This window comes from Pteropus vampyrus, unplaced genomic scaffold (genome assembly GCF_000151845.1).
Source record: "Pteropus vampyrus isolate Shadow unplaced genomic scaffold, Pvam_2.0 Scaffold212, whole genome shotgun sequence".
NCBI lineage: Eukaryota > Metazoa > Chordata > Mammalia > Chiroptera > Pteropodidae > Pteropus > Pteropus vampyrus.
Window position 1 is genome coordinate 132,637 of NW_011888993.1, and position 7,251 is coordinate 139,887.

At 53.1% G+C, this 7,251-nt stretch overlaps 1 long non-coding RNA gene and 2 pseudogenes across 1 annotated transcript; 2 read left to right on the plus strand and 1 right to left on the minus strand.

Moving 5' to 3' along the window:
* The first annotated feature begins 432 nt into the window (after positions 1–432).
* LOC111747125 lies at positions 433–3,136 on the plus strand. The gene is made up of 3 exons (XR_002783403.1): positions 433–1,475; positions 2,008–2,128; positions 2,832–3,136. It is a non-coding gene; the product is annotated as an uncharacterized LOC111747125 (long non-coding RNA).
* Positions 3,137–3,881: 745 nt separating this feature from the next.
* Positions 3,882–3,997, minus strand: LOC111747140 (annotated as a pseudogene).
* A 2,824-nt stretch (positions 3,998–6,821) lies between these two features.
* LOC111747136 lies at positions 6,822–6,940 on the plus strand (annotated as a pseudogene).
* The last annotated feature ends 311 nt before the right edge of the window (positions 6,941–7,251 follow it).

The window sequence follows — 7,251 nt, forward strand, 5'->3', positions numbered from 1 at the left end:
CCTGAGGCGAGTGCCTCGCGCTCCCCACTCGAGTCCCGCGCTGCTCTGCTCATGCTGCAGGGAGAGGATAGGGATGAGGGTTGGGAGCAAAATGGCGAGCGGGCTGAAGATGACTGGAACCTCTTCGAGGGGGTGGCCAGGGCGGGCCTTTCTGAGAAGGTGACAGTGACGCAGGCAGAGAGGCTGCAGAGGCCAACTGAATTAGTTGGACATCCTTAGGCTTCCAGACCTCCTGCCTTTCCTTATGCTTTTCCCCCTGCCTGCATACCTTTTCCACCTCAAGCTCTCCACCCCCGCCCCCAGCGGGCAGCGCCTGCCCAGCTTCTTCCAGGGACTCTAATCTTTATTTTCATTTACTGAGATAAGCCTGAGGCTCTGGGCTCCTTGGCCAGCCCGCCCTCAGGGCCCCATTCCTTGGGTCCAGCTGCCTGCAGAAGACCCAGAATGGACACTGCCCAGGGCTGTTTTCCAGCTGCTTTCTTCTGGCCCCCAGTATTGGCCCCCTGGCCGGGGTCTGCCACCGCTTCCCTCTGCGGTGTGCTAGGGGCCTGTCCAGGGGTGTCCCAGCGTCCCCCTGCCTCAGCTGCCCCCCTCAAGGCTCCCAGCCTCAGCTGAAGTTCTCCAGAGGTCTGAAAGTCACAGCCTGGCCAGGTTCCTTCAGAGTTCCTTGTGACTTCTTCAGGCCTGTCCACAGCCTCCTTCCCCAGCCCCTCTCCTGGATTGCGAGGGGACAGAGCCACAGTTGTGTCAGAAAGCCCAGTTCCTCCTGCTGTGAGGAAACAGTAGCAGACACTGTGAAGCTGGGGGCCCAGGAGATGGGGAGGGAGCTCAGTCCCCACCTGAATGTGGCCTGCCCCTGCCGTCACCCAGTTCCGCCACCCAGGTCCCCCACCGCCCAGAGGGCACTCTGCAAAGTTAAAAGCACTGCCCTAACTCTCCCAATGTCTCAGCACAGTCCCAAAGGCCCTGCGGGGTCCAGCCGCTGGCCCATTTTCGCTCCCTCGCTTTCACCCCTTTTCCCCTTAACTGTCTCTGCCCCAGAGGCGCTGGCCTTGCCAGGCTCATTCCTACCTCAGGGCCTTTGCACGAGCAATGCCTCCTGCCTAGAGTGCCCTGTCCCAAGACAGCCACATGGCTGGCTCCTCCTCATCTTCAGGCATCTGTTCAAATGTCACCTCCTCAGAGAGCCCTCCCTGACCACCCCCAGCCAAAGTCCCTACCACGTTCCATCACCCTGTTTATTTCCATCAAGCCTTGCCATCTCGGATCATTTTATTGGGCTGCTTCCTTGTTCATCACCCATCTTCCTCACATTTCATCAGCTCCCCAGAGCAACGACCCAGGCTCTGGCCTACCATGTTCCCAGCTGTCCCCCATGCTGTCCAATGGATTGATGGATGCAGAACACACGGGACAAAGATAATTCTCGACCCACAGTCGGCTTCCGTGAAGGTGGAGGGAGGCTCCCTGAGCGCGTGAGTGACACCCAGCACAGACTCAGGCCCTCCCGTCACTCTCTCCTGACTTGAGACAGTCAGCCCATCTGGGAAATAACTGGGCCACAGGAACCAACAGTCTTAACAATGCTCCCACCTGTGCTGTCCAACATGGAAGCCATGAGCCCTATGCGGCCACTTATTAAATTTAAATGAATTGATTAAAAGTCAATAAAATTCGATATCCAGTCATCAGCTGCAGTGGCCTCATTTCAAGTGTTCAAGAGCCATGGAGGACTGGTGGCTCCCATATTTGATGGCACAGATGGAGAATGTGTCCATCACCCAGAAAGTTCTAGAAGCACCAGTCTAGACGGTGAACTCCACAAAGAAGGGCAACTGTGTCTGGATTCTTCCCTGTTGTGTCCCCAGTGCTCAGCTCGGGGCTTGGCATTCAGTAGGTGCTCAATAAATGTTGACAGAAGGAAAGAAAAAAGGAAGGCGGGAGGGAGGAACGCTCTTTCTAAGAATCTGAACAAATAACATGAAAGACAGCAGGGTCTGTCCGTAGCTGTCCATCTCTGCATTAATTATAATGGTGGAAAAGAGAAAAATATCCTCGAAGTGCAGCCAAAGAAAACCGGATAAGAAGGTCATGGGCAATCCTTGAGAGAAAAAATTGTAGCCTTGAGGTATAGGACCAATATAAGGCTATTGGTTTGTTTGTTTTAATAATTTTACTTTGATTTGTGTTTTAATAGGAACTATACTTATAAGGTTCAAAATTCAAAGGGTGTAAAAGCCTGAGCACAAAAGGCTTCTCCATGTCCCCTGCCCCCAGGAAGCCAATGAGCTCATCCTGAGCCTACAACGTTGCCCATGGCTCCCTGCTCAGTGCTGACAAACCCATCACCCGCCTTTCGAACTTTTTTTTTTTTTTTACGCACATAACGGCATTTACATGCCCCCCCGGGGCTGGCCCGCTCCTTGTGCACACAGTCCCCTCTTACTGGACACGGAGGTTGCTTCTGGCTGCGGCCAGAACAGAAACAGCATGTGAGGCATTTCACAATCTCGGGCAGGGACCTTTGGGGAAGATTCCTGGAAGCACAGGCTTCTAAAGAGAAGGTCCCCCAGCTGCATCTAGGAAAATAGCACCCACAGGAATCCCCCTCTGAAATATGCCACCGTGGGAATGAAGGACAACACGGGGGATGAGGGGAACGAGTGATTTTTTTTTTTTCTCTTTTTCATGCTTTGACGTCTTCTGAGTTTGTTTTGGTTTTGCTTGGCAAAGGGTGCATTGCACTGTTATGGTCAAGCAGAGGCCGAAAGAAAGCTAGATGGCTAAAAAAAGACTAGCTGTTAAAAAAGTATGCTTATGCTTCTCGGTAGGTACCCAAAAGGATTGACAGCAGGGACTCAAACAGAGACTTGTACACTCACGTTCACGGCAGCGTGATTCACAAGAGCCAAATGCTGTGTGCACAGATGGATGACGGATAAACAACCTGGTCCATCCACACGATGGAATATTATTCAGCCTTAAAAAAGAGAGACATTTTGACACCTGCTACAACATGGGTGAACCCTGAGGATATTATGCTCAGTGACATAAGCCAGACACATCCCATGTGATTCTACTCCTGTGAGGTCCCCAGAGGAGTCAGATTCAGAGATAGGGAATAGGTGGTGGGTGACAGGGGCTGGGGAGGGGAGGGGAGTGAGTGTGTAATGGGGACGGGGGACAGAGTGTCGATTTGGGACGATGAGAAAGTCTTGGCGGTGGACAGTGGGGACAGCTGCACTACATGTAAATGTGCATAAAGCCACTGAGTGTGCACTTACGAATGGTTAGGATGGTATATTTTATGAAACACCTACTTCACCACGATAAAATAAATAAAAGTTCATGAACCCCCGAGGCGGAGGGAGCCCCAGGTGTTTGGGGAAGTGCCAGCTTCATGGGCTGAGACCTGTGCAGTCACCCAGGGCCCTGAGCTCAGAAGGGCCCCACCTATGATTTACTGCCCTGTGGCCACTGTCTTGAGATTTCTAATAATTTTGGAACCAGGGGCCCCGTATATTCATTTTGAACTGAGATCTGCAAATGATGTTGCCACTCCTAATTTGTGAAAAAGACTGGGAAGCCCAAGTTCAAGGTCCAAGCCTTTGGGGCTGGTGGAGAAATGGCCCGATGTGCAATGCAAGTAAGTGGTCTCAGAAGGGAGAGAATGAGACCCGGTCAGGAAATGGGCTCCTGACACAAGCCAGGAAGGAAGTGGGGGATCCTAAAATAGCACTGGTCGCCCAGCTGACAAGGGTGGGGAGGAGAGGTTGGACAGGACTACGCCATCTCCGGTGGCACAGTGGCCTTCCTGAGGAAGTCCCTTCCCGGACCCCGGTCCCTTGGCTTTTTTTTTAATTTTTTATTATTATTTTTTATGCCTATAGCACCTGGTCTTCCTAGGTGGTCTCCCATCCAAGTACTAACCAGGCCCGCCCCTGCTTAGCTTCCGAGATCAGACATCAGGCTTGTTCAGGGTGGCATGGCCACAAACCACGAACTGTGGCTCCACTGGACGTACTCACTGCTGCACTATGGAATCACGTCCCCAGCCCCTCTGCTTTGGTCTACACAGCCAGACCTTGCACCCAATCCCTAGGAGTTAGATTTCGAAGCAAAGAAGGGGGTGCTGGGAGAACCACCCCGGCGGCCTGTGCTGGTCAGGGTTCTCCAGAGAAACACAGTGCATGGGATAGAAACAGAGACACATAGGCACAGATTTAATAGGGAGACCAGGCTCTCCCCTCCGTGGAGGCTGAGAGGTGCCACGCCCCGCCATCTGCCCTCTGCAGACCCGGGAGAGAGAGCAGGGGACGCGAGCCCAGGGCAAGGGCGGGAGACGGTGGACTGCCCGGCTCTCACGCTCAGACCGGAGGGCAGATCTCCCCTTCCTCAGCCTTTCTGGGTTCAGTGTGGGGCGGGCCATCTGCTTACTGAGTCCACCGATTCAAATGCTAACTGGAAACCCCCTCTCAGAGCCACCCAGAGATAATGCTTAAAAAAGTGAAGATGTAATTTACAGATTGCAATGTGCACAGATTCTAACTGTGCAGCTTAATTAAACTGCACAAGTACAGGTAAAACCATGGATATGGTAAAAAGTCTAGTGGATACCAGGGGGTGGCAGAGGAGTGAATGGGTGGAGCACAGAGGAGTTTTAGGGCAGCGAAAATGCTCTGTACGGTCCTGTAGCAGTTGGTACGTGTCATTATACATGTGCGACATGAGCAGAGAACCCTGATGTTCACTACGGACATTGAGTAACAATGACAAGTCAATGTAGGTTCATTTTTGCAGGTGGATACTTGGGTCGTTTCCAGTTCGGGGCTGTGGAGGTTCACACGAGTCTTTCGCCGGACGTAAACGCTGGTTTTTTGGGATGCCGCATTAGTTTGCTGGTGCTGCCATAATACAGTACGACAGGGGTGGCTTAATCAACAGTCTGGTTTCCTCCCAGTTCTGGAGGCGGGACTCAGAGGTCAAGGAGTCAGCAGGGCTGGTTTCTCTTCAGTCCTCCCTCCCACGTCCTCACGTGGTCGTCCCTCCGTATGTGTCTGTGTCATCTCCTCTTAGAAGGACACCAGTCGTGTTGGATGAGGGCCCACCGCGATGGCCTCATGTTACCTTTGTCACCTCTCTAAAGACCCCATCTCCCAATACAGTCGCATCCCGAGGTCCTAAGAGTTAGGACCTCAACGCGTGACTTTCAGGGGACACATCCAGTCCATAACAGGCACCTGGCCTGTCAGGAGTTGATTTCCCGGGTCGCAGAATATATGTGAGTTCAGCTGTCATCAAAACCACCCAGTGGCTTCCCAAGTGGCCAAGCTCTCTGGCTTCCTGTCTTTCGTGCGCCCCTGTGCTCACCAAATGTCACCCACAGGGACACTCCCAGTTAAAACAGGGCCTGCCTCAGCGCCTTTGCATGAGCCATCCCCCCTGCCTGGAATGCTCTTCCCACAGAAAATGTCTCGTCGTCTGGGACTCAGGGAAAGTGTCACCTCTGCAGAGACGCCTTCCCTGACCACTCTGGGGTGAAGTCAACACCTGCGTTTAGCTTGTAGAGAAGCCACTGCATCAGAAATGACATCGTCTTTAGTTTATCTGACTTGGCGGGTCATAGGCACAAAATAACAATTGCGTCCCCGACAGTTGAGCCATCGTGGAAACGGGGACCCCAGCGCACAAGGAGGTGGCCCTTCACACCGCACAGGACAGCTATACCCACAAAGATAGATAATAACAGGCATTGGGGAGGAGGTGGGGACGTCAGAACCCATACACGTGGCACGTGGGCTCACATGTAAGACGGGGCAGCCGCTGTGCAAAGCAGTGTGGCAGCATCTCAAAGGGCTAAACGCAGAGTCACCATCTGACCCAACAGAACGTTTGCCCAAGGTCCCCTACAAGGACTGCCGTGTCCTTTTGGCTCTGGGCTGGGGCCCTCAGCCTCGGCACTAGTGACGCATAGGTGCGTGGTTCTTGGTTGTGGGTGTCTCCTGGGAATTGTGGGGGTGGGGTGGAGCAGCACCCCTGGAGCCAGGCACCAGGTCTCTCTGACCCCCAGGGGCCAGGGGCAATGTGGCTGTGGCTGTCCTGGAAAGCACTCAAATCAGGCCTGGGGCTAGGAATTCATCGTTGCCGCCTTTGGTCGGTAGGTGGCGACATTGACCGTTTGATATTTGGAAAGTCGGGAAGAGGGGCGGAGGGCCAGGGTCGGGGATGCGTGGCAAATCCCATTTGTCATGGCCAAATAACGACAACAAAGACATCGCCTGTTCCCAGGCATCGAGTGCTTGCTCTGGGCCAGGCAGTGGGGATCCGCAGCGAAAAAACCTTGAGCCCTCGTGGAGCAGACATTCTAAGTAAATGACAGACCACCAGAGAATCAGTACTGGGAAGACTCTAAAACAAAGAGTGGTCCAGGAGAGAACAGGACTATTTGCAATGGGGGCCCCCTCCCTCAACACCCCAGTTCCATGTGGCCAGGGCTTTGGGGAGAGTCCGTCGGAACCGAGCGCCCCATGAGGCGCATTGCCAGTCCCGTGTCACGTGGAGAGGTCATTTCAATGCTTCAGCACTTGTACTGTCCCAGGGAATTGTAGTAAGAATTAAATGAGATAGTATAGGAGTCAACCAGAACAGCATTGGGTTGCAAATAAGCGCTTTGTAAATATTCACCCTTATTAATCGGTAATAATGGTTTTTAATGTTATTATCTCATTAGCGTCAGCCTCTGGAACCTGGGAAAGCAGAGAACCGGGTGGGTTATCTGTAGTAGACATCAGGGTTCCCTAAGGGTTAAAGGGCTCTTACTCGTCTATGGCCACGCCACCCTGAACAAGCCTGATCTCATCTGAATTCGGAAGCTAAGCAGGGTCGGGCCTGGTTAGTACTTGGATGGGAGACCACCTAGGGAGACCAGGTGCTGTAAGCATTAAGGAGGAGGGCTCTGAGCAAAGAGGCCACGCTTTAGAATCGGGCTACATTTGAGTTTGCTTTTGGAAATGAATGTTTTCTGGCCGGGGGAGTGGCCGATGGTTGGTGGCTGATCAATTCTCTGAGCGTGCGTGTGTGTGCGTGATGGGATCACAGGCCCTCTAAGTTTGGTTAGTTAGCTGGGGATTAATTTATCGAGAGACCTCCTGGGGACAGTAAACCTCTGGGAGACAGGAGATGGCATTTTCCTTTCCTTGTCAGGGTCCAGCGGGCTTTGATTGGCCTTCCCTGGGCAGTTGAAGGAACTCC